Source organism: Crocuta crocuta, unplaced genomic scaffold (genome assembly GCF_008692635.1).
Source record: "Crocuta crocuta isolate KB4526 unplaced genomic scaffold, BGI_CrCroc_1.0 scaffold14, whole genome shotgun sequence".
In the NCBI taxonomy this organism is placed as follows: domain Eukaryota; kingdom Metazoa; phylum Chordata; class Mammalia; order Carnivora; family Hyaenidae; genus Crocuta; species Crocuta crocuta.
In genome coordinates, this window is record NW_027530209.1 from 2,604,790 (window position 1) to 2,631,988 (window position 27,199).

At 36.1% G+C, this 27,199-nt stretch overlaps 1 long non-coding RNA gene across 2 annotated transcripts in view; it reads right to left on the reverse strand.

Annotated features, from left to right (window-relative positions):
* LOC144232496 (uncharacterized) overlaps positions 1-22,691 on the reverse strand; it is a 43,525-nt gene extending 20,834 nt beyond the window's left edge. The window contains exons 1-3 of one of the 2 annotated variants that reach the window (XR_013335411.1): positions 22,509-22,691; positions 17,121-17,391; positions 11,967-12,010 (exon numbers count right to left, since the gene is read on the reverse strand). This is a non-coding gene — a long non-coding RNA (uncharacterized LOC144232496). The remainder of the gene's footprint in view (positions 1-11,966; positions 12,011-17,120; positions 17,392-22,508) is intronic. The other variant, XR_013335412.1, reaches the window with a different exon arrangement.
* Between the last annotated feature and the right edge of the window lie 4,508 nt (positions 22,692-27,199).

Genomic DNA, 27,199 nt, shown 5'->3' on the forward strand with positions numbered 1-27,199 from the left:
AAAAAACAAAAAAAAAAAAAAAAAAAAAAGAAAAAGAAAAAACCAAAACCAAAAACCCCAGACTAAATGTAAGCTTATCTTAGTTGCAAAAGAGCAAACATTTTGCTGTTATTGCATGGTAAAATTCAAAAATTAATTAAAATCAAGTTATCCTTTTGGTTTTAAATACATGATTGTTTTTTTTTTTTATTAAAAAAATGTTTAATGTTTATTTTTGAGAGAGACAGAGCATGAGTGGGGGAGGGGCAAAGANTGATTGTTTTTAATGTTGCAATTGTTGGATGATGGGCAGCTCATGGGAGCAGGTATCAGAGTGGGAAGAGGTCAGCTCTTGTTCAGTTCTGCTCAAAGGGAAGTCTCCTCTCTGGGCCTTGATTTTCCATCTGTAAAATATGCATAATACCTGTTCTGACTGCTTCATGGAGAAAGAAAAGGACAATCCCAGATTTTTGGAGCTAGAATAGCCCTTAGAGATCATTTTGTCCCTTTTGATAAGAAGACATGGGCAAAAGTGGGTTGAGAAACTTGCTCAAGGACAAATATCAAGGGAACACATAGAAGGACTGTATTTACATTTGGCATTGACAGTACAAAGCTAATATTTTTATTTTTATAACCTCAGTGAGTCCTGTGTAAACTCATTATAACAGTATGAGCCTTGTGGGCCACTTACATTATAATAACATATTTCTGGGACAGAAATCTCCTGCTGGTATGGAAAATGTCTGCTATTTAAGTGGGATCAATCCCCATATCCATAAGCTGCCCAATAACTGCATTATCAGTTCCTACATCTTGTCTTTTTTTTTTTTTTGACAGTTACACCAAGTTCTTTTTAATAATATTTAAAAGCTGAGTCAGCATTCTGAGTTGAAACTTAAGCAAGATGGGAGTCAGCAAGATGGATACAAATGGTATCCTGGGCATAACAGCCCCAAATGGTTAAAGGAACTGAGATGCAAAAGAGTGGTATGTTCATGACACTGTAAGTGATTTGCTATTAGACTCATCCTCTTCCATTAAAGCTATTCATCTGTGCTCTCCTTTCCAGAGGCACAAGGAAGAAGCTTGTGGGTGGGTGGGGCAGGAGGCATCCTTGATTTCTTGCCCTTCTCACATTTAATAGAAGTCCTACTGATTGTACTAATAATTCCAGTATGTGCCCCCTTGCGCTGCCAGTTTTGCCACACTCTTAGTTCAGGCCATTATCACTTCTGCTTAAATAGCTAGTTACTAGATTACAATTTTCCTCCTAACTAGCCCACTGACCTCACCCAATTCACTCTCCAAACTTGGGTTGAGTGATCTTTGTAAAACACAAATATCCTCATGTTTCTCAGCCACATAAATGCTTTTAACATAAGGATAAAGACCAAATTCTTCAGTATGGCATTTAAGGCTGGTTCCCAGTGCCCACTCTGGCTGTATCCTGTGCTCTTTCCCTCTGAGCATTCACACTGCTCTAGTTTACTGGCCTTTGCAAAGTCACTGGCTCTTCCAGTGATACCTCCTTGTCCTCCCCTTCTCCTCACCTACCTAATGAGAAATTAACCTTTTCTCTCCTTCCATACCTCTTTTCCTCCATCCTTTGTTTTCTTTTCTTCATTCCACAAATTTTATTGAGAATCTGCTATGTGCCAGTCATTGAAGATGCATTAGTGAGAAAAACAGGAAAAAGTTCTGCCCTCATAGGCCTTACATCCATGTGTGTGTTGGAGGTGACAGGAAATAAGTGTAATGTGTAATAAATAATATCCTATGTTAGAAAATGATAAGTGTCATGGAGAAATATTAAGATGTAAATGGAAGAGAGGGGATGCAGGAAGAGATGTTCTTTTAAATAGAGTGGTCCCGTAGGTCCCATACAGAAGATGACATTTCCGCAAAGAGTTCCATGACATAAGGAAAAAATGTGGTTATTTGGGGGCAGGGTGTTCATCTTTGAGCATATGGATACCCAGTTGATCCAACATTTGTTAGATACATGATCCTTTCTCTAATATTAAATTGTCCTTGTAATCTTGTTAAAATATCATTTGGCCATTTTTCAATGTGAGATCTAGTTCTATGTTCTCTATTCTGTTGCATTGATCTTTGTGTTTGACTTCTCTCTTCATCAATACTACACTGTGTTAATTATTATAGTTATATAGCGAGTTGTAAAATTAGTTAATATGATTTCCTCAGTTTATTCTTCTTTTTCAAAATTGATTTAACTATTCTAGATTCTTTGTCCTCCTGAGTAAATTTTAGAATAAACATTTCTGTACCTTAAAAAAATCTTTCTGCAATTTTGAATTCCATTAAATCTCTAGATTAGCTTGGGGGATATTTGACATTGTTAGTATTTTTATTCTTCCAATCCATGAAGACTGTTTTTATATTTATTTAGGTTTTTGATTTCTTTCATCAGCTTTTTGTAATAGCATATAGACTCTGTCATGTTTTAGATTTACCTAAATATTTTCTTGAAGCTATGATAAATTAAATATACATGTATTTAATTTACATGTATAAATTACATTTATTAAATTACATATAAATTACATGTATTAAAGTTTTAGCTTCCAATTGTTCATTCCTACTATATAGAATATATTGATTTTGGCCTGTTGACCTTGTATCCTGCAATCTTGCTAAAGTTACTTATTAACTTTAGAAGATGTTTTTAGAATCTTTGGAATTTCCTACATATATAATCATGTCATTTTAGAATAACAGCTATTTTATTTCTTCCTTTATAATGTATATGCCTTTTGTTTCTTTTTCTGGCCTTCCTATAAAGGCAGTGTGTGGTGATAACTGAGATCCTTGCTTTGTTCTCCATCTTAAGGGGAAGGTACTCAATCTTTTACCATTAAATATATTAGCTGTAGGTTTTTGTGATACCCTTTATTGGGTTGAAAAAAATTCCCTTTTATTTCTAATTTGCTGAAAGATTTTATCAGGAATCAATGTTGAATTTTATCAAATGCCTTTCCTTCATCAATTGATATAATAATGTGGTTTTTTTTTGTATTATTAATATAGATCACATTGATTGATTTTCAGACATTAGAGAACTTCAGCCTTAAGGTCCCAGTTTAAAATCCACTTGCTCATGCTGTATTTTTCTTTTTACATATTGATAGATTTGATATGCTAATATTTTGTTGAGGATTTTTGTGTCCATGTTTATGAGAAGCTAACTTTGGCAAGCTATTTAATATTTCAGAGTTTTAGGTTCATTAGTTTGAAAAGTTAATCTTTTTGTCCCTAATTATGTCACAGGGTAATTGTGGAGACAAAACAGAGATCAGTAAAATGATAGCATTCTTTAATATGTATAGTGCTATATAAATGCAAGGAATGAGAATGGGTACTTCAGTCTTTGCTTTGCCTTCTCATAAACAGCAAGCCCCATTTTGTAGTCTCCTTAGATGCAGACTCTCCTTTTGTAGAAAGAGTACTCTGGGAATGTATATGTGAATTCCTCAGCAAATCTAGGATTATTAGGGCAGGTCACTAGGATCTTGTGGAATTGGTGTAGAGAGCTTTGGAACTCCTGGAGACCAGGAATAACACTTCCAAGTAAGGAGAGGACATAGTGGCCCAGCTTGGCCTTTAGAATGTGATGTTCCTACTAATGCAGGAAATTTGCATGGAGGTAGGAGAAAGGCAAAGATGGATGTAACTGTTATGGTACTCTGGCTGGCTCTCATCAGGGAAGAATACAGTCAAATGCGTCACTGGGTGCTGTCTCTCAAACACCTCTAGCCTAGTCTCTGTAAACTTGTTTCGAGGCCTTAATTAGAAGAGACTGCAAAANAAAAAAGACCAGGGTTTGATTTGGGCCCTTGAAAGAGTTCAATCACCATGGGAGTGTGGACAGGATTTGGGACAGTGATAGGAACTACTCACACCAAAGAAATCTCTATCACCAAAATCATGTTCATGAAAATCAATACAGACAAATCAAATCCTCTAGAACCTCTACCACTGCAGCTGATGGGACCCTGGTAGCTGCCACAGCAACCTAGCCTAATGCTCCTCTACAAGAAGTTTTAAAAAGTGGCAAAATTTCTGTTATACTGGCCAGTTTGTTTGTTGGTTATTATGATTTTTTTTCTATACAAAATGATCCTAGACTGGTACTCAGATACTTGTGCCAATTCCTTTGTTAATCTAGATGGGAGGGCTGGTATAAAATCTTTGCAACATCGTTATTTCCAGCATCACTGGAAATTTAAAATCCAATATCATTATAAGTAAAGATAATCAATAAAATGATGCAGTAAATTAATTCTCAATCTTGTAGAATAAAGTAAAACAAGGTACAAATATGTAAAGCTAAGTCCTTCAAAGTTTACATGGAGTATGCCCCTTTCTAGATGAAAATAGAAGATCAGTGTTTGCTTCCTAATAATTTTATAATTGCTATTATTTTGGAAAGAATTTTTGTAGCTTCTTTAACATCATTCCTTTGGTAGAAAAAAAATTTATCTCTTTGGTTTCATGGAAAACCTAAAGGTTTATATTAGGTTATTTAGACAAGGGTGTTTTGAGAAGAGGATTTGCATGTTACCTAATTTCTCTCTATTATTAGCGGGACTTTATATCTTATTTTCAGCTATCTTTCCTTTTTAATCATTCCTATCTTATATCTCCCTCTTTTTCATTCAGTTTTATATATTTCTTTTGTACATTGGCAAAACAGATACAGCAATTTCTCTGTTCCAAATCATTTCTCTGAGAACCCAGGAGGGTTCTGGTAATGGCGGCAGCATGATTGAATTGACTGAGCAGAGTTTGACAGAAGAAGAGATGTTTTCTGATTTACTTCGTATGAGAATGTCAACCCCCATCCAACTAAGAAATCTTTTGCTAAAAATTCTAAATACATAAGCAATTTGGTCATTTTCTAGTTGCAAAGGGTAGTATGGCTTCTTCAGTACCAAATGGGTATGGAAGGCTGCATTCCTTGATGTCTACTACTTTGCAAAGCAATGCCTGTTGGAGGAGATCATTGTTTAAAGGAACCAGGTGACCCAGAGGGAACCTTTGGGATGTCAGATCTACCACGGAGCTCTTATGACATATGATGAGATATGAGCTCTTGATAACTCACTAAGTGCAGACTGAGAAACAGAGGCAGAGTGAGCACTAAATTCCTCCTGCACTTTTCTTTGGAACTACAGGAAATGTGGTAGAATGTGCAAACAAGGTTTTAAAATACAAGTAAACTGGAGAGAGCTCAGAGGAGAATGAAAAATAAAATTATAAAGGGCTTGTACAAGTCACCCTCTGGAAAATAGGTGCAGAGCACTGGGTATTTCACTTGAGAGGAAATAAAATGGAAATGAGACTTAATAACAGTCTATAAACACACACAAGGCTATTAAATAAAAGAGACTCTGATTGCCCTCATTAGTCAGAAATGGGCTTAAGCTTTAGGAGAGTCACAAAATGCAAGATATTTGAAAACAATGATCTTCTAGGGTCTCAAAGACAGAAAAAATAATTCTTGCAGTTCTCCAAATTAACAAAATTAGAAGTTACACATTTAGGGTTGGGTATTTTCAACATATACAAGATAAAGAATATTTATGTTTATGGCTCAAGCCTAAAACATCTATTTGAATGAATAGGCATTGTGTTGACAAAAACTCTAATTTGGAGGAAAGGGAAACACAAACTCATCACCCATGGGGATGGTTTAAAATCTTAGAGGCATAGAGAATAAGACAGTTAAAACACAAGCCATGCATATTGACATATTAGTACAAACTATGCAAATATAAGGTTAAAAAAACCAGAGGGAACTAAACAGCATGGAAATCATTATGAAATTGAGTGTTCTGGTAAAGGACAAGAGAAGTTTATTCACTGCAGAGAAGAGAAACCCTTGTAAATTCATTAAGGCAGTTAAAAGTTACAGATGCAAATATCTTAGACCTTTGCAAGAGTTCTCAAGCCCTGAATGGCTGTGAAAACCATGATGAGAAAGCAGCCCTCATCATCTGCAGTCATCTAGATAGTAGGGAAAGTGAAGAAGGAAGAATAAACCACAGTGTACTGCTGAAGCGAATCCTAGAAGCTGAGCAGAAAGTGGGTCAAAAAATTGATCTTGACAGATGTGTCAATCAGATTGAAAGTATCGAAACAAGTGCAAAATGGAACCATAAGAAAATCACAGAAGAAAAGCTAAAAATCAGAAGGTTTTGAAAACCCTACAGGATGCTATAGAAAGGAAAGGATATTAATACACACCATTACAAAGGACGAGTCTGTAGAGCTGACCAAATTACAAAGAAAATCTCTCTGGAGTGATAATGGTAAAAAGGGACACAAAGATTCAAGGATATGGGCTCAGGGTATACAGTCGAGGGACTTCGAGTAAGCTCACCACATGCAGGGAATTAAAGAGAGGGTGGTTGACAGAAAAGAATAAAACGTTATTAGGGAATATGTCTCTTTGTGCCAAGTGCTATCTTCTGAATCCAAACAAGTGGATGAGTGAAGGGAAGATTTGCAGTTGGATGAAGAGCCTTTAAAAGGTACATGCCTGAATCACAGAAATCAGACACTGGCAAATGCCTGTGGGTGACGGAGTTCACCTTCTATCTCAGTGCACGGTCGCTCCCGGCAGGCGGTTGGCAAATGCTGTGTCCAGTTGGGTTCCAGGCTAGCAGAACAGAGTCTTGTGCACAGCAGGCAACCTTTCAATTACTATATAAAAAACAGGACGTTAATACTTATGTATTAACCATTTTGACAGATAGAAGTTTAGGCTCTCTGGAATAATAGTAGAGAGTCTCTGAGGAAAATGCTCAGGGAGACAGCATACACACAATATAACTGGAAGTGAAAACAAATAAAAAACCAGGAACAGAGGAAGATATCTTAGGGAATGGGAAGAACTAAGGGATTGGTGACTCTATAGTCATCATAAGTGAAACAATGAAAGCAGGTAGACATTTAGTACAGCGGAAGCCACTCCATCAACATTGACAAGTAACTCAAATGAAACATTCACCCTTAAGCAAAACAAAATCTAGTCTGAAATGAGGAGTTCTCTAATAGCTGGTCCATACATACATACTATTGTTAAAGAGGATGTATCATGATAGGGTGTTTATTTAAAGTGATGGTGGAGTGGGTGAGATCACGATGTGTATTTGTGAAAATTTAGTTTTGTTCTAGAAGCCACTCCACCTGCCTTCCTGCTCTCTCCTACTCTCAGGTACAAAATGGAACCTCTTTTTTTAGCACAGGGAGAGCACAGAAGGGAGTGGTTATAGCAGTGTTCTGAGCAAACCTAGGGCAACAAATAGAGTCAAGCATTCCCAGCCTGTTATGTAATGGGGACAGATTTTTTTCTGAGCAAGTTGGGAAGAAACAAACATCCTTAAGAATACTATTAATAGATAATCCCTGCTTCCAGGGAACTTGGAGCAACTGCAGCTTCAATAACTGAGCATACCCACTAGCAGTCACAAGAGCCCTGATAAAAGAAGGAAATCAGTAGAATTCAGAGGAGAAGAGAACATAGATCTGATGAATGGGCACATCTGTTGTCTTCAAAACTAAGTCATCTGTTGCTAAAAATAAATATATGAACTGGACAAACATGATAGAAGTCAAAATTCTAATATGAAGAGGTGCAAAAGTTCAGGATTCAATGGGTTAAGCTTTAGGTTATACCGTGATAAGTGGTGACTAAATCCACATTCTTGCTAGTGGGAAGGTTTTTAAGCAAAAGACGGCATAGATTTCTTGAGACTTTATTTTCACTTTTAATATGTATCATAAATCATTGGAAGATAACTTAGAGATTCAAAATTTCCCCAGTCAGAATAGAGCACGAAGCAGAATTTCTTTTTGTTGGTCATACCCCTATGTATTTATGTTGCTAGGTCTAATTAACCAGGATTGCCCACACCTTTCATGGAGACTTGAGCCCAAGCTCACTTTGAATTGTCCTGAGTCATGTGGTCACAGACTTTATTCTTGGCTACACTCTGTACTTGCTGTATAACGAATGAAAAAAGAATCTAAGTGTGTATCTTAGTTTATGTATTTGTTCACTGGTATGAGAAACTAGATATTTCCCAGCTTTGAAAAGCTGCAGTGAAGGCTAATGGGCAAATATAAAGCACTTTTAAACATAGCAACAACCATAATAACAGAAACAGCAATGTGCCAAAAATGAAAATAAAACCAAAGAGAGTACTGTAACATTATATTTTTCAAAACTACAATAGGGGGGAAATTTCACATTTGTTTCTTTAAGTGAGGAGGAGTATTTCATCCTTAGAACCATGGGTGTTTTTCCTGAGAAAGTGTCCCTTGACTTGCAAGTTTAAAGATTTTCTAAATTAGCAATAAGTAACTATAATACATTAGTGTCTGATTTTGGCAAGTTATCAGACTCTACATATATCTGCTGAGTATTTTTCAAAATTGGGCAATTCTGTAGCATTTTAATCACTATGCCTTCCCAAATGTGCCATATTACCAGTTGATTTCTGATTTCATAATAAATTATTGTATTTTACCTGGTCCCTTTAACATTTTTACTAGTGTTATGACAAACATTGTTGATATGAGCCATAAAAATGAATGATAACATCATGATTGGATTTTCTTCACTTGCATACAGTATTTACCAATTTTAGCTTTCTAGATATAGTCAAACCCATTTATATCATAAATATTATAAATATTATAAAAATTAGGGAGCAGAATCTAACTGGATTCCCTGGTAAAACTGTTCTCAAATTAGGTAATAGAAATCTAACACTAACAATGATAACATAAGCCTTGTATGATCTGAGTAGTTGACAATTCTGATCTTAAATATTCTATTACATTAAATCATAGTACTATTCATGTCTATCTAACAAACTTTGCATTTTGTTCATTTTTCCATTTATAAATTCCTCCGGAATTTTTGAAATATGTTTTCATAAGGAACCAAAACACCAATTAATCAATAGTCTTGCTCCCAGAAAACTTAAGAATCACAAAGACAGATACAGTAAGATAACACAATTTTGTGAGACACTCTCAGTGAAAAGAGATGATAGGAACAGCCAATGGATCCAGGAATGAACTAGGAACAAAACTGTTAAGCCTTATTTTATTGTGAAAGATGGGTTTCAAATTAGGTTCCATGCTTTTTAATGTCCAAAGTAAAGAAGGAAATGCCCTCAATTATGTGTGCCTCAGGTCTTTATGATAAAGTATATTGTCTTAGATAAGCACAACCATTTTGCATGGCTGTGCTTATCTCAGATTAGGAAGAAGTTTCTCAAAGAATCTGCAGAGAAATTGTCCTGAGCAACATGCTTACATCAATCCCAGGAACAACTTTTCCAGAGCTGTTTCTTAAAGCGCCCAGTGGAAGCAATTTAGTAAAAGCAATTTGATAAAGGAGATGAAGAATGGGAGTTAGTTTCCCGGGATCTATTTCCTCAGTGCTGAGAAGGTTCACAAATATAATTGCTACAGAAACATAAGGATATCATCTCTCACTAATGAAAGTCTCATAAAATAACAGCATAACAGCTTCCTATGCATATGAGTTATATTTAATATTCATTTAAAAATACTAAGTGCTACCATTATCATTCTTCTTGAAAAGCTCATCTACAAGTTTTTGGCTTTTCATATACTATGTACTTTTAAGGATTGTTTATAAATGCCTCAAAAAATAAACAACTAGGGTTCCTGTGACTCTCTTTGATTAAAAAAAATCTCATTTTCCTAAATGTACAGAAAATAGGATTAGGTTAAATAATCTTTAAGGTTTTTTTTTTACTTCACGTGCTTAACAGCTTCAGTATATGTCATGATGTCACTTTTTTCTTTCTTTCTTTCTTTTTTTTTTTTGTTTAAAGCAAATAACTGTTCTTATTTTCTTAGAAGCCTCAAAAGGCAAAGGAAAAAATCAGTGTATTGATCCCCTACAATGGAGTCCAATGTTATCCTAGCTTCAGAAGGTGTTCAGTTACAGAGAAACATTTAAGTAATCATAAGGTTCAGACAGACCTTATGTGACCCTATTCATTCCTGACCAGCAAATAGTTTTTGTTTAACTTCGAAAGAAACCAGACAAACCCTGCAAGGTTACTTGTAATCATGACACCATTCTTAGAATTGCCATGTGCTGGGAACATGCCTTCTTGCTTCCTCCTTCTATCTACAGTATAAATCTGAAGGACTTTGTTATGGCTCTTATACTTGGCACATCTTAGGCCTATTTAGAACATCAACACCATCAATCACAAAATATGGGGCCGACCAGCTGGATGAACCCTGGCTATCATGCAGGGGTTATTTGTCATCTGGGCATGTCTGTTTGGTATATAACACTCCTTCAGTCCCAGAACAATTTTCCCTCTCCAAAAATATTCTCTTTGATTCAGGAAACACGTGATTAATAAAGGACAAGGGTTTAAAGCCAGAGGTCAAGGCTAAAAGTCTTAACCAAACAAGTGCATTGCTTACTAACGTTTGCATCAGCAGTCAAAAATTCCCTTGAAGAGCTCCTGCACTGAAGAAACACACGTCTATTCCTAAGTGTCATAAATTTCAAGGGACTCCAGCAACTATGTTCATCTTGAGGGATTTATTTTAAAATAATGTTGCACATTTGAGAAATGTTTTGCTGAGGAATAATAACACTGCATCAAGCATTTAAAAGGCCCATTACAAACATTTACAATTTAAAATAATAAATTAAGGTTGAAAAGATATAATTTAACCAATATGATATGTAAAGGAAATTTGTACTATAACATTAGAACAATTTGCATTAAAAATAAATTGTTTTCTAAGATGTCTATTTATACTAAAATGGATTTAAAAGCAACACTCTTTCCCTCATACTTTTTGTCTTATTCATATGCCAACCTACGTACTTCATAGTACTTTTCCATTAGACAGTTTTTCTTTTATTCTTGTTCCTCTTCCTTTCACCAAAAGAAACTTGTTACACGTTTATAGAATATTGGTTTTTCTTCTTTCTAGGCAAGTGTTATAGTTCCATCCTGGAATAGTATTTATTTAATATTTATGAATTGTTTTTTGTGTGCATTACAGAAAAAAAGCAAATTTGAACAACATAAATTTAAAAAGTCATTGTTGACCAGTTTTAAAATTATCCCAACATTGAGTAAACTGGAAGTGACTCCATTTCTCAAACTGGAGAAATGGATCAAATAATGTTTGTTTCACTAAAATTGTAAAGAGAGTCACAAACTCCTGTTGGAAATCTAAACAGAGTTTCTCAGAGGAAAGGTGCTAAGTAGATTGTATGCTAGTGTTGATGATGTTGCAAGGCCTAAGGAGCACATGTCAGTCATCACTTTATTTAATGTGTACAGATTTCTAAGCTCCTGCACATACACCGCCTGAGGTAACCAGAGTTGCTGGAATTCAGCTTTCTTTACCTCTCTGTCAAATGCCAAAGGAATAAAAATAGAAGCCTATTGTTCTACAAAACACATTGTATTAAGAATATTTTTCTACTGAATTTCATACCAGCAATGCACTTATCCTTGTAGACTGCCTTAGAATCATGGCTTTGGAGGCATAAAAAGGCTTTTGATGTCATCTGGTCTGACTTTTCCTATTGCTGTGGGAACTAAGCCTTCAGAAAGGAAGAGGCAAAGTTAAGACTAAAATTCTCATTTCCCATTTCCCCGTCCAGCATCCTCTGGGCCATCATATAAATCCTTCGTATGGCTCAACTGTTGGTGCAGAGTCTTGGGATAAGTCTGACTTGCTCACAGCTGGGCCATCTGTTGCTCCACTACTTATGCTAATATGATAACATTGTATATTTGACTGTTGATGGGGTCTTCTTGGCACTCTACATGCATAATGCTCTCAGTTAACTCAGGTGACCTTGTTAAACAATGACAATGTGTGTGAAGCCTGAGTTTGTTAGCATTCATTATTACAAAAACAGGGTTACTGACCTTGTCATATTTAACAGTGTTGAGCAGACACAGCAATGTGGATCCTGAGGGCAAATACAGAATTTCCAGAGGTGATGTAAGAACTATGCTAATTAGTTTCCCCCCCTCAACTCGGCTTCTAGGCACTGAATAACTGTACAGTTCAGCTAGAAGACTCACTGAGCCCCAAACTAATAAAATCCAAGAATTTCTATAAATAATAATAAAAAATGTGTTTCAACATGCCATTTCCTTTTAGAACAAGAGTGGCTTTTGCAGAGCAATGTGCCTGGGGGGAGTGTTCACTCTACTTTTGCTGTTGTATCCCTGCCCCCAGTAGAACTGAAACAACAATGTAGGTTGACTCTCCCCCTTAAAAAAAGCAGAAAAACAATCTTCTATCTATATTCCCTTAAAATCATTTTCTTAAGAATGAGTGTTTTAAACTGCTATCACACTGTGCTGAGATAAGAACTGTATGTGAGGACCAGTTTACATATCTAAACATTTGGATGTGGGTATTCTTGCCTCAGTAGAAAAGCAAGTTAATTTTTTAACAATGCAGTATTACCTTGGTATATCTTGTTCTTTCTTTCCCTCAGGGTCTTACACGAATGAATCAGAAAATTGCTCCCTTATGCTCAGCCTAAGTCTGCACCTGTGTTAAATTCACGTGGAACTGGAATTGGGGTGTGGGGGTGGGGATAAATGTCAGCAAAACTAATAGGATGATATATCTGAGTTTGAATTCTCAAATGGACTAGCATCCAATGTAGAGACTATTGATGGGAACATTTTTGTAGGCATATTGTTTCACATCTAGAACTAAAATTAGGGATATATAATCATGTTGATCAGCTGTCCTCAAGTTCTCAAGTTTATGATTAAACACATCTGGCTCCAGATTCTAGGAAACTCAGATTACCAGGTATTCTTGAAATTTTGAAATGCCAAAATTTTTACTTTACCTTCTTTGGGTATCCTGAATTACTTTCCAAGTATTAAAACAATCTACATGTTTTAGACATCTTAAGAGAGATCATAAAAATAAGCAAATCATTAAAACAAAATATAGAAAGCAATGAAGAGTTGAAAGAAGGGAAGAGATTGATGACCAGTATATATGAAAAAAAAGACATTTTGATGTTCTGGACAAATGGAGAGATTATGGATCAGTATGAAAGTGTGAGGAATTTAAGTGAGAAAAACAGATATGTAGAGAGAGTTGTGTCCATGTTCTAAGTCTGCTCTTTACCCATGAATGGAACTGGTGGAACAAGTCCATTAACAAAATTTCATATCTGCTTGTTTTCCATTGTGCAGTACCGCATTGATGTTTTTAGGTAATATTGGCCAGCATTCTAGATGTATTCTGGATGAAGACTGTTGTATGTTTGAAAGGCTTTGCTATCAGAGGAAGGGAGGAAATGAGAAAGAAATTTGGGGCTCTGAGAATGTAACACCTCAGTTTTATCAGCCATGAAGTACACACCACAGAGGACGATTATTTGCATACTGCGATGGAGGCTGGTTAAAGTCCAATCAATTGAATCCAGATGTGGTTTTTTGTGAGTTTTTTTTCTTTCAAGTGAGGTTTGCCAAAATTTCTTGGGAGCAGAGACCACAAGCTAATATATGCCAATGGACTCTCAAACTACAAGGAATGTTTTTGGCTTATAAGAAATCCTACTTTAAGCTTAAGGCCTGAAATAGAATAAGCTGGTTTATGATAAATTAATTAAAGGATATTTACAAATGGCTAGCCCTTGCCTAAACAAAATCTTCCAAGACAACTCTACAAAGGCGTTCCTGATATGGTGACTTAATTACAAATTTAGGAAACACTACAACTGGTAGTTTATGCTCTTCTGGCAGGAAGTAGGCTTGAGGACAGCAATTGATGAGGATAATGACTGGAATTTGAATAACATGCCAAATGTCTGTTTTAAAAAGGTGTGAATGTTCATAGGAATCTCAGATCTCTTAAGACACTAATAGGAAATACTTTTAATCTTAGAAATTGATTAGTTTTAAGAATATTAGAAAATCAATTTTAAGGGAATTCTATTATTCCTGTTTTCTTTACAAATGTGATGAATTTTAACTAGTTAAAATATATGAAGAATACAACTCAATAACAACTCCCCCCTAATAATCTGATAAAAAATGAGCACAGGATATAAATAGAAATTTTTCCGAAGAAGACATACAGATGGCCAACAGGCACATGAAAAGATGCTCGGCATCATTAATCATCAAGGAAAGGCAAATCAAAACCACAATGAGATATCACCTCACATCTCTCAGAACGGCTATTACCAAAAAGACAAGAAATAACAAGTGTTGGTGAAGATGAAGAGAAAGCGGAACCCCCATGCACTGTTGCTGAGGATGTAAATCAGTGCAGCTACTATGAAAAACATTGTGGAAGTCCCTCAAAAAATTGAAAAAGAACTACCATATGATCCGGCAATTCTGCCTCTGGTTATCTGAAGAAAACAAAAACACAAATTTGAAAAGATATGCGTCCCTATGTTCATTTCAGCATCATTTGCAATAGCTAAGATGCAGAAACACCTAAGGGTCTATCAATGGATGAATGGGTAGAGAAGATGTGATATAAATGTGCACACTTACACACACATGAATACTATTCAGCCATATAGAGAATGAAATCTTGCTATTTGTGACAAAACATATAGACCTTGAGATTACTACAATAATTAAAATAAGTCAAACAGAATAAAGACAAATATCACATAATTTTACTTAAAAGTGGAATCTAAAAGACAAAAGAAACAAAACAAAATACAGACTCATAGATACAGAGATTAGATTGGTGGTTATCTGAGGGGAAGGAAGTTGCGAGGGGTGAGGGGTGATGAAAAGGATTAAGAACTACAAATTTCTGGGGGCGCTTGGGTGGCTCAGTCAGTTAAGCATCTGACTTCGGCTCAGGTCATGATCTCACGGTTTGTGGGTTCAAGCCGCGTGTCAGGCTCTGTGCTGACAGCTCAGAGCCTGGAGGCTGCGTCAGATTCTGTATCTCCTTCTCTCTCTGACCCTCCCCTGCTCATGCTGCCTCTCTCTCAGAAATAAATAAAGTATTTAAAAAATTTAAAAATAGAAGTACAAATTTCCAGTTATAAAAATAAATAAATCATGGGGATGTAATGTACAACATGAGGGGGAATATAATCAATAATATTCTATTAACTTCATAACAAATTAATTAGGCTTGTTGTGTATACAAATGTCAAATCATTCTGTACACACATGATATAATACACAACATTATATATCACTGATAAAGAACATTCTTAGTTGGAAAATATGCACCAAAAATTATACTAAGGGAGCCAGATATGGACCATGGAGTGAAAATAAAAACAATACAAAACAAAAAACTCTGGTCTTTTCTTTGGGACTAGTATTCCTTTATTTTTTTTTTTAATTTTTATTTCAGTATAGCTGACACAGAATATTACATTAGTTTCAGGTGTAAAACAAAGTGAGTGGTTCAAAATCTCTCTATGTTATGCTATGCTCACCATAAGTATAGCTACCATCTGTCACCATTCAATGCTATTACATATCATTGATTGTATTCCCTATGTTATTCCTTTTATTCTCATGACTTATTCATTCCATAACTGGACACTTCTATCTCCTACTCTTCTTCCATCCACCGCCACCATCCCCTCTGGCAATCATCCACTTGTTCTCTGTATTTATAGATTTGATTCTGTGTTTATCCATTTGTTTTGCTTTTTAGATTCCATATATGAGTAAAATGATATGGTACTCATCTGACTTATTTCACTCTGAATAGTACCCTAATGTTTATAGCAGCACTTTCAACAATAGCCAAATTATGGAAAGAGCCTAAATGTCTATCAATTGACAAATGGATAAAGAAGATGTGGTTATACAATGGAATACTATTTGGCAATGAGAAAGAATGAAATCTGGCCATTTGCAGCAACGTGGATGGAAATGGAGGGTATTATGTTATGTGAAATAATTCAGTCAAAAAAAAAAAAAGACAGATACCATATGTTTCACTCATATGTGCATTCTGAGAAACTTAACAGAAGACCATGGGGGGAGGGGAAGAGGAAAAAAAGTTACAAACAGAAAGGGAGGGAGGCAAACCACAAGAGACTCTTAAATATAGAGAACAAACTGAGGGTTGATGGGGGGTAGGGTAAAGGGGAGAGTGGGTGATGGGCATTGAGGAGGGCACTTGTTGGGATGTGCACTGGGTATTGTATGGAAACCAATTTGACAATAAATTATATTTAAAAAATACCCTCTAGGAGACTGGTATTCTTTTTTAAAAAAATTTTAATGTTTATTTATTTTTGAGAGAGAGAGAGAGAGAGAGAGAGAGAGAATGAATCTGAAGCAGACTCCAGGCTCTGAGCTTTCAGCACAGAGCTCAACATGGGGCTTGAACTCACAAACCACGAGATCATGACCTGAGCCAAAGTGGGACACTTAACCAACTGAGCCACCTAGGTACCCTGAGAGGAGGAGTATTCTTGAAGTAACTACTCCAGAACTAAAGTAAGTAGCAATATGAGTAGAAATATTTTATTTTAGTTTATTTTCTATATGTATTACTTAAGAGTCAGTAAAGGAATAATTTTCCCACAACTCCATTTTCCTGGCAAATCAATGTGTTTTGATATTTCTAAGTTCTCTTCAAGTCTGTATGCATGCATTTTTGAAAAGGATATTACAGGCATGATAGAAGAGATAATTTTTCCTAAATAAAAACTTAATGAAAGCCTTATAATTTGGCCATTTGAATATCATTTAATGTCTTGGACTTAATTGAATTAAATTTATGAATTTATTAATCTCACTAATTATTGTTTGGTAAGAAAATTTTGTTTGTGACTAGAACTTCTTCTAAATCTCAAACAAAATCTAGCATTTGTTTATACCCCTTTTAGAGCTTTGGCTTTTTCTTATATTTGCTTTAGATCACTTAGTGTTACTTAAGAAATGTACAACCAAATTTGAAAACAAGAAATTCAGAAACTGGAAAAGTGCTTACTTAGAATTAATCAAATAAATTTCAATGTCATTGAATTTAATTCAACCCCAAACATATTTTCTATGTGCTAGCTATTATAAAGAATATAGAATCAGATGAGACTTACCTACCTCTCAGGGCATGATAGGTTGCAGAGACAAATGCCTGGATTGGACTATGAAGAGTTTAATAAAGGAGCAAAGCTCTTGGAGAACTTCCATGCAATGGAATACAAAGGCTATTCCAACAGCAGGGGCTTCTTGGAGTAGTTGAAATTAAACTGGGCCTCAAAGGATGGGAAGGCATAATTTACTTTTCTTTGGATCCTTTGATAAACTCATCTTGATAAATGACAGAAGTCCTCTGAAGGCAGTGGATTATGCAAGAATAATTTTGAGCTTCCTTTAAAGAATGGGAATACAGAGAGAACACTTATTCTGAGTTCACACCATGTATCAGGCTCTCTGCCAAGTAAGCCTTCCTTAGGTTATTTATCAGTGAGCAGGGTGGCTTCATGGGCATATGGTCAGTTTATTTGCATAGGGCATGGTGCTCAGAAGGGCCTTATACTTGGGGTTTAATGCTCTGCACTTACTGTCTTGACATTTTTAATAATCTTATCTTTGTGTTTTGTAGGTGAAGTCTGAGGACAATGGAGTATGCTCTGGGGATTTGAAGCCTTGGCTCTCATTTTGCCTCGTGTCTCACCTCACTGAACAGGTTGTCAGCATGCCACTGCCTACTATCTGGAGCTGAGTCCTGCATCTGGTCTCCCCTTCCCCATCTCTACCCTGCACATAGGAAATAAGCCATCCTCCTCCTGAGTGGCAACCAGGTTATATTGACAAAGGAAAGCCTATGTTCCACCACTGTCTACAGTTTCTGCTAGGGACCTGAGCATGAGTGTATGGAGGATCAGGGTCTGGCATGAACCCTTGGGAGCATCTCAGTGCAGGGTAGCTGGCATAAGTACAGAGCAATTAGGATGAATGGCATGGGGTGGGGGGCTCCTGCCCACTTCTGATTCAGGTACCACCAGTGTCCCAGCTGGAGGTTATAATCCCATGAGGGTTGCCTGGTTTGCCCATAGGTTGGGAAGATTAACATCCCTATCCCAGCTAGGGCCCCAAATTTCCATTCTGTTCTGGGGCTAAAAATGATGTAGCTAGCCCTGACCTTAGGCAGGTATTATTGTCCCCCTATTACAAATAGGAAACTGGAGTCTAGAGAAGGGTTGGTAGGTGGCAGAGCACTCTACTCTAAAACTTATCCTCTCTCTACCACAGTGTGCTGCACTATCTCCCTTGAGAAACAGTGAGCAAGAAGGTCCTCACCTCAAGGTTGACTTTTCTATGTATGACCTTTCCTCTGTAGTAGCCCAGAGGTGACCATGAATCCTCTCTTAGGAACACAAACCTGTAGTTAAAGAACTCAAGGTCTCTATGGTTTCTTCCAGTGGACAAGTGAAAACACTTAAGGAAAATTTTAGCTCCTACCCACTATTATGACTTAATTGTGTCCCCCTGAAGTTCATATATTAAAGCCTTAACCCCAGGTCCCTTAAAATGTGATTGTATTTTTCCAGAGGGCATTTAAAGAGGTGATCAAGTTAAACAATGGCCATTAGGGTGGACTCTGATCCAATCTGAGATATATCTTTATGAGAAGAAGAAATTTAATTGCACCAAAAAGAATAAAACACATAGGAATAAACTTAACCCAGGAGGTAAAAGACTGGTACTCTGAAAACTATAAGACATTGATGAAAGAAATCGAAGATGATGCAAATGGAAAGATATGCTCATGGATTGGAAGAATTAAAATTGTTCAAATGTCCATACTACTGAAAGCAATTTACAGATTCAATGCAATCCTTATCAAAATACCAACAGGAATTTTTATAAAACTAGAACAAATAATCCTAAAGTTTGTATCGAATGGCAAAAGACCCGGAATAGCCAAAGCAATCTTGAGAAAGAAAAACAGAGTTGGAGGTATCACAGTTCCAGATTTCAAAGTATACTACAAAGCTGTAGTAATCAACAAAATTCAACATTAACAAACAAATAATCCTATTAAAAATGGACAGAGAACCTAAACAGGAATATTTTCAAAGAAGACATAAGATGGCCAACAGATGCATGAAAAGATGCGGAACATTGCTAACCATCAGGGAAATGCAAATCAAAACCACAATGAGATACCATCTTACACCTCTCAGAATGACTAAAATAAAGAAGATGAGAAATAACAAATGTTAGCAAGGATGTGGAGAAAAAGAAACTCTTGTACACAGTTGGTGGGAATGGAAATTGGTACACCCACTGTGGAAAAAGTATGGAGGCCTCTCAAAAAATAAAATAGAAATACCATATGATCCACTAATTCTGCTACTTGGCATTTACCCAAAGAAAACAAAAACACTAATTCAAAAAGATATAGACACCCCTATGTTTACTGCAGCATTACCTACAATGGCCAAGATATGAAGCAGCCTAAATGTCCATCAGTAGATGAATGGATAAAGAAGATGTGGTTTATATATACAGGGGAATATTACTCAGCCATAAAAAGGATGAGATCATGCCATTTGTGGCAACATGGCCGGACACAGGGGGAATTATGCTAAGTGAAATAAATCAGTCGGAGAAAGACAAGTACCATATGATTGCACTTATATGTAGAATCCAAAAAGCAAAACAAATGGATAAACAAAAAAAAGTAGAATCAGACCTATAGGTACACAGAACAAACCTATGATTGCCAGAGGGGAGAGCAATGGGGCATGGGAAAAATGGGTGAAGAGTAGCAGGAGATCAGGCTTCTAGTTATGGAATGAGTAAGTAAGTCATGGGAATAAAAGGCACAGCATAGAGAATGAATTATAATAGCATTGTATGATGACAGGTGGTAGCTACACTTTTGATGAGCATAGCATAACATTTAGAGATGTTAAATCACTATGTTTTACACCTAAAACTAATGTAACATGGTGTGTCAACTAAACTTAAATAAAAACATTTTTAAAGGAGTTTCTAAGAAAAAAAACAAAGAGGAAATTGGACACACAAATTGACAAGTACACACAGAGGAAATACGAGGTAAGGAAGCACAAAATAAGAAAATGGGAATCTGAAAATCAAAGAAGAGGCCTCAGAAGTAAGCAACCTTGCTGACACCTTGATCTTTGATTTCTAGCCTCCAGAACTGTGAGAAAATAAATTTCTGTCGTATAAGTCACCTGATCATTGGTTTTTGTTATGGTAGCCCTAGCAAACTACTATGCCCACTAAGATCCTGATATATGAATTCATTAATTTTCTGCTGGCCTAAAATGTATAGTATCATGATTCTATTAAGTGTTACAAAAATAAAGACCTATCTATAAAAGTACATTGGATGGGACTTGAAAATTCTGTAGGACAGAATTCCTACAATACTAGGAGAGCAGAATGAGAGAGAAAATGGGATAAGGCAAAAAGAAAAAAATTGGGACATTATAGGTAAGGAAATGATTAGCTATTGCCTTTCACTTCTTTTTATTAATTTTATATAAACAAGTAATATGTGAATAATATATGTTCATTATTAAACCATTTAAAAGAAGCCTAAATAAGTGAAGTAAAAAAGTCTAAGTTTTTCTTTTCCCCTTTATTCCGTACATCGCTTCCCACCACTGAGGTAACCATTGATAAATATACTCTCTCAGACTATTTTAAAAAAGTATTTAAGGATATATGCATAGGGGCACCTGGGTGGCTCAGTTGGTTTTGGCTCAGGTCATGATCTCATGGATCATGGGTTCAAGCCTCATGTAGGGCTCCACCCTGATAGCGCAGAGCCTGCTTGGGATTCTCACCCTCTCTCCCTTCTCCTTCCCTCTGTGTGCATGTTGCATGCTCTCTCTCTCAAAAAAATACATAAGCTTAAAAAAATAAAGTCAGGTTTCTTTTTTTTAAAAAAAGGATATATGTATATTTCAATCTATGCTTAATTTTGATTATCAAAGAAATGTGATTAGATAACATGTATTCTTTTGTGATTTATTTTTCCATTGAACAGTATGTATTAAGGATTTTTCCATATCTACTACACACCTACACACCTTTATCTTACATAATTTATTAAGAAATCCATGGAAGTCCACAAAATGGAGGCTGTATAATTTATTTAACTATCACCTAACTGACAGATATTCAAGATGTTTCCAATTTGTTCTGATGACAAAAATACTGCAGTGAACATTTTTTACATACATATATGTGATCTTTAGATTTCTAATTGCTTTATTTCTTAGTCACTCCTCTGATTTCACTTTTACTTCTGGATTTCTTTTTGGAATTTATGGCTAAGATTGTCTTTTCTGATCTGAATTAAGTATGTGAAAATAAACCGAGATGATTTTTCTTTAATACCAATACAACTGTAGTTATATATAATTTCCTATTTCCCTAATAGAGCATGAAGAAAGCACTTTAACTGTTGAAGTCATGCAGCACACTGTGCCAGGGGCCAGGGTATGCAGTAGTCTGCAAGGAAAGTTTATCTTTTTTTTTTTTTAATGTTTTCATTTATTTCTGAGAGAGAGAGAGAGAAAGGGCGAGAGAGAGAGAGAGAGAGAGAGAGAGAGAGAGAGAGAGAGACAGCATGAGCGGGGTAGGGTCAGAGAGAGGGAGACCCAGAATCTGAAGCAGGCTCCAGGCTCTGAGCTAGCTGTCAGCACAGAGCCCGACGCGGGGCTTGAACTCACAAACCGTGAGATCATGACCTGAGCTGAAGTTGGATGCCCAACCGACTGAGCCACCCAGACACCCCAAGGACAGTTTATCTTAAGCTGCTTATCTTAGTACATAAATTCTCTGTGGTTTGAAGTAGAAAGACAAGAATGCTTTGAGCTAGGGGATGACTCAGTCACTGTCTTCTGTGAACCAAGGGGACGTGCCAACTGAAGGTAACACTTGGGATTCTCTCTGGAATGGACATGCATGTATGGTCTTTACTACTGAGGAGGGGTAGGAATACTCTGTTAAAGTTTGGGCAGTTTTCCCCCATCTCAATGTTCCAGTTCAAGAGGCCCTACCTAATGAATAATGGTGCCCTACGTCATGGCTATACATAACAACTAGTGGGACTTTCCCAAGAACAGCCAAGTTAGTATGATTGTGATTCAGTAAATAGAGTTTGTTTTGGTTTTTGGTTGTTTTTTCTTTTGAGATGATGCTCTGATATGATATAATTTCTGTGTGTGTGGTAGACTACACATAAAATTTTCCATTTTAACCATTTTAATTTACAGGTTAGTAGCATGAAGCACATCCACACTGTTGAGCAACCATCACCACCATCCTTTAGTTTCCAGAACTTGTTTGCCTTCCCAAACTACACCTGTGTACTGACTAAACAGTAACTCCCCAGTCCTCCCTCTTCCCAGCTCCAGGAAACCATGATTCTAGTTTCCATCTCTATGAATTTGACTATTGTATATAACCTCATATAAAGTGAAATCATGCAGTATTTACCTTTTTGTGACTGGCTTATTTTACTTAGCATATCTTCTGAGTTCATCGGTGTTGTAGCATGTATCAGAATTTCCTTCTTTTTAAAGGCTAACTAATGTTGCATTGTTTGTTTATATCGCAGTTTATCTGTTCACCCACTGATGAACACTTAGGTTGCTTCCAGCTTTGGGCTAGTGTGAATAAAGCTGCTATGACCATTGTCATAGGATGCGATTGTCAAAACATTCCGGAATTCACAACAGCTCTTTATCATTATGCATGCTTTCAATCAATGGTCCTAAAACTACACTTACTATTACGAGGGATCCGCAGAAAAACTCACATTACAGGTGTCCTCATGCTTAACATGTTTTTTCCCCGCCACACAAAATTAATTCAATATAACTGATTGTATTCCCCATGCCATATGTTATGTCCCTATGACTTATTTATTTTTTAACTGTAAGTTTGTACTTCTTGATTCTCTTTCCCATTTCACATCCCGCACCCCCTGACAACACCCTCCTCTCTGACAACCACTGATCTGTTCTCTGTATCTATGAGTCTGGGTTTTGTTTTATTTTGCTTGTTTTGTTTTTATATTTCACTTATAAATGAAAACGTGGAATTTGTCCTTCTCTGTCTGATTTATTGCACCATAATACCCTCAAATGTGCATCCACACCATTGTAAACAGCAAGATATCATTTTTTTATGGCTGAGTAATATTCTATTATATAATATATATTTAATATTATATATATATACCACATCTTCTTTATTAACTCATTTATTGATGGATGCTTAGGTTGCTTCCAATTATTAGCTATCGTAAATAACATTGCAATGAACATAGGGGCTCATACATTTTTACAAATTAGCATTACAAAACAGCATTTTGTTGTTTTTGTTTTCTTCAGACAGATGACCAGATGTAGAATGCCTGGATTATATGGTAGTTCCATTTTAAATTGTTTGAGGAATCTCCATACTGTTTTCTGTAGTGGCTATACCAATTTACATTCTTATCAACAGTACATGAGGATTCCCTTTTCTCCATATCTTTACCAACACTTGAAATTTCTCAACACTTGCAATATCTCATTGCTGTTTTTATTTGCATTTCCCTGATGATTAGTGATGCTGAGCATCATTTCATGTGTCTGTTGGCCATCTGTATGTCTTTAGAAAAAAATGTCTATTTATATCCTCTGCCCATTTTTTGTTATTCAGTTGTAGGATTCTTTATATTTTTTAAATATTAACCCCTTATTGGGTATATGATTTACAAATATCTTCTCATTCAACTGATTGTCTTTTTGTTTCATGGATGATTTCCTTTCTTGGGCAGAAGTCTTTTAGTTTGATGTTGTCCCATTTGTTTATATTTGCTTTTGATGCCTTTGCCATTGGAGTCAGATTTTAAAAAATTGCTAAAACTTATGTCAAGGAGCTTATTATCTATATTTTCTTCTAGGAGTTTCATGGTTTCAGTTCTTAAATTTAAGTCTTTAATCCATTTTGAGTTAATTTTTGTATATGGTGTAAGATAGTGGTCCAGTTTCATTCATTTGCATGTGGCTGTTCTGTTTTCCCAACACCCTTTTTGAAGAAACTGTGCCTTCCCCGTTGTATATTCAGTAAATATAGTCTTGTGGTTAAAGAAATAAATACCTTGAATGACTTATTCTAATAGTCTAATGGATGAAGAGGCAAACATACTAAAAAAGACAATATTAAAGACTGTAAGCACTTAAATATAGGTTAACTATATTCTATCACTAGACTTTGGGCCTTCCTTCTTAAGCCTAAAATGTAATAATTCTAAAACCCTTCTTAGTGTCTAAAACCTTCCAGTCTTTGTTGTCTTTGGCAAAACTTCAGGCCTCTTGGCTTTAGGCAGCAATTTGTCAAGAAGGCTTGCCACTTTGGCGTGCTTCACCTTTATTTCTCATTTCCTCCATCCACTCAGGCTTCAAAAGCCCCTAATTAGCTGTTTACCTTAATTATTCCAGCTAGGACTTCATCTGGTCTTGGGTTCTCCCACTTCTGAGAATCCAAAGTGCCTGAACCTTTCCTATTAGGAGAATCTTTCTACTTTTCTGAAAAGTGTGTTTCATCACCTCCACTCTGTGTCTTATGGCTTCCATAGCAGGGAGGGGAGGACACAAAGGAAACTGGCAGTAGTCTTGAATGTGTGATTCTGAGCCACATATATTCCATTTAGGGACAACAGAAATTTCTTAAATAGCCCCCAGCAGAACAAAGAATTCCCAGATGAGCTACTGAGGCAAATATAAGACCTCCCTCAGCATAGTGCACGCTTAGCTCACCTTTCGGATCCCCAAGACACTGGAGGAATAGTGGGTTGGTGCCCTTTTTCTTTACCAGAAATCCTTTTCTATCATGTTTTTTACCTCATGAGTATATAAAATCAAATTAAGCTGCCATGTAACTTGAGGACAATGTCTAGTAGTTGTAAACCTGTTTTAGATCAAGGCACTAGCCAGAATAGATAGAGACTTTCTGAGGTGTGTTGTTATTTATCAAATAAATAATGTGATTCTGGATTTCCCTAGAATATCCATGGAAACCAGACTCATTTGTTTACTAAAGAACTGTTAGCATCTTGATGAATTACATTCTTTGTATTTAGAGTTTTACTTATGGAAATGTTTTGGTAAAGGATATCACTAGCTTGAACTCTGATTAACCCAAGAACTACTTTTCCCAGTAAGCACATGAGTTGACACAGCCTGGCCACTTACAAATTTGAATCTGACAGAAACAAAAATTTCTATCAAAAAGCATTTGAGCATCTCGGTATAAAATTTGAATTTAGAACTGACTAAACCCTAGGCTTCCAAGACTCAAGACAGAGGATCAAGTGCATCACTTAGACCTCCCCAGGCAACATGGAACATGAATCCTATTGGTTACCTTTAAACCAGAGTTATCTGTAAAGTGACCAACTTCTTGGTCCACTGTGAGAATGTTCAGCTTGAGCATTCTGAAGGGTGGTCTGCCAATCACACAGAAAGGAAAGATTAAAGATTATTTTAAGCATGATGGTTTATTTTACTTGGAAGTTTTCCACCACTAATTTCTTTTAAAATTCTCATATACTTTAAGATTTATTTAAAATTCAGATTTTCTATTTCTCATTTTATCACCACTTTAATTAGGCAGAACAGACTGAAATCAGGTATCATAGAATAACTTTGCATGTTGAGACTAACAATACTACAATTTATTACACATGATGATTGCCCCCACAAGCCCGTACCTGTCTGAGTCACCAGGCGTAAATGAATATGCAAAAGACAGACCTTTATTGTTTTGGATTCTCAGACTCTAAAATAAGAAAATTAGTCATCTAGTTCCAAGACTTGTGAACCAATCCCAAGAAAAGAAGTCTATGTTTTGTGCCTAATGACTGAAAAGCAAGTGTTGATGTGCTGCTGAAGAAGCACTCTGTAAAATAACTGGTATAGATAAAAAATAAATAAATAAAAAGAAAATATGCCACAAGCTATTTGCATATGATAATTTCATAAAACACTCCTCTTGAGAAATACCTGAGTGAAATTAATTCACAATCAGTAGGAAGCCAGTGGGAATGTGTTTGTAGAAATAAAAAATCCAAAATTATTCTTGGGCTGTGAAGTTTGTTTACTGCCTTAACTGAAGTGTGTATCAAACATAAGTTCATTAGCATTGGCTGTGGGTTGGGGGAGTCAGGCACAGCTTTCCCCTCCAGTGGTTTTCATCCATTCTCTTGTTTACATTTCTTGGCAAGAGGTCCGAGCCACAAAAGGGTTTGTCCCAATATTATGTGTGAGTATGTGTGCACATGTGTGTGCATATGTGTTTTGTATAGTGATGGGCATACTTCTTTTCAAAAGGAGCATCAAAAATATGGATGGATTCTTAAAAACTGAATAATAGGTTGATAATTTAAAAAATATTTTAAAACTTAACATCTTTATAGCCAAAGAGCAATGAATATTTTTAGTCACAGAAATGTTTCTTCCCACACAGAAATTTGAGGGCTGCTTACCACTATTCAGATTATCCATAACTGTCCAGACCTATGTGTATGAATGTCTTATTTATTAAGCATCTCATGCCTGGAATTAGGCTACAAAGAAACTGATAGATATTGCTTCATATAATTCTCACAATAATACTGCAAGGTATGTGTAATTATACTCATTTGAGAGCTGAGAAGCAGGCTCAGAATTAAGTACTTTGCCTGGTCTCCTAGCAATGAAGTAGCAGGAGCAAGATATAAATCCAGGTCTGTCTGGATTCCAAAGCCAGTGTTCTTAGTCATGATATACGGCTGCTTTCTTTCCACTTTTCTCAGGTTGCATGAATCTCTTTGCAAAAATCTTTCCCTCTTGGCTGTCTCTTTCCCTTTCAAGGCCGCCTTTGCCTTCAATGTCCATCCTAGCTAGATTTCACCTATATAAAAATGTTGCTGGGAGGAGGTCCCATAGTTAAAATCACGGGGATCGTAGACCAGAAGGATGGATAGAAAGATGGATATAGCATGAATGACCAGTCTGGTTTTCTTGGAATAGAGGGGTCTAGGAGTTGAGTACATGTTCCCAACATGTACTGAAGTCAAAGAAATGGTCATGGCAATAGTTACTTCAAAATGCACCAATGGGTAAATGAGACTAACAGTAAGTGATCTCATTAAAGGG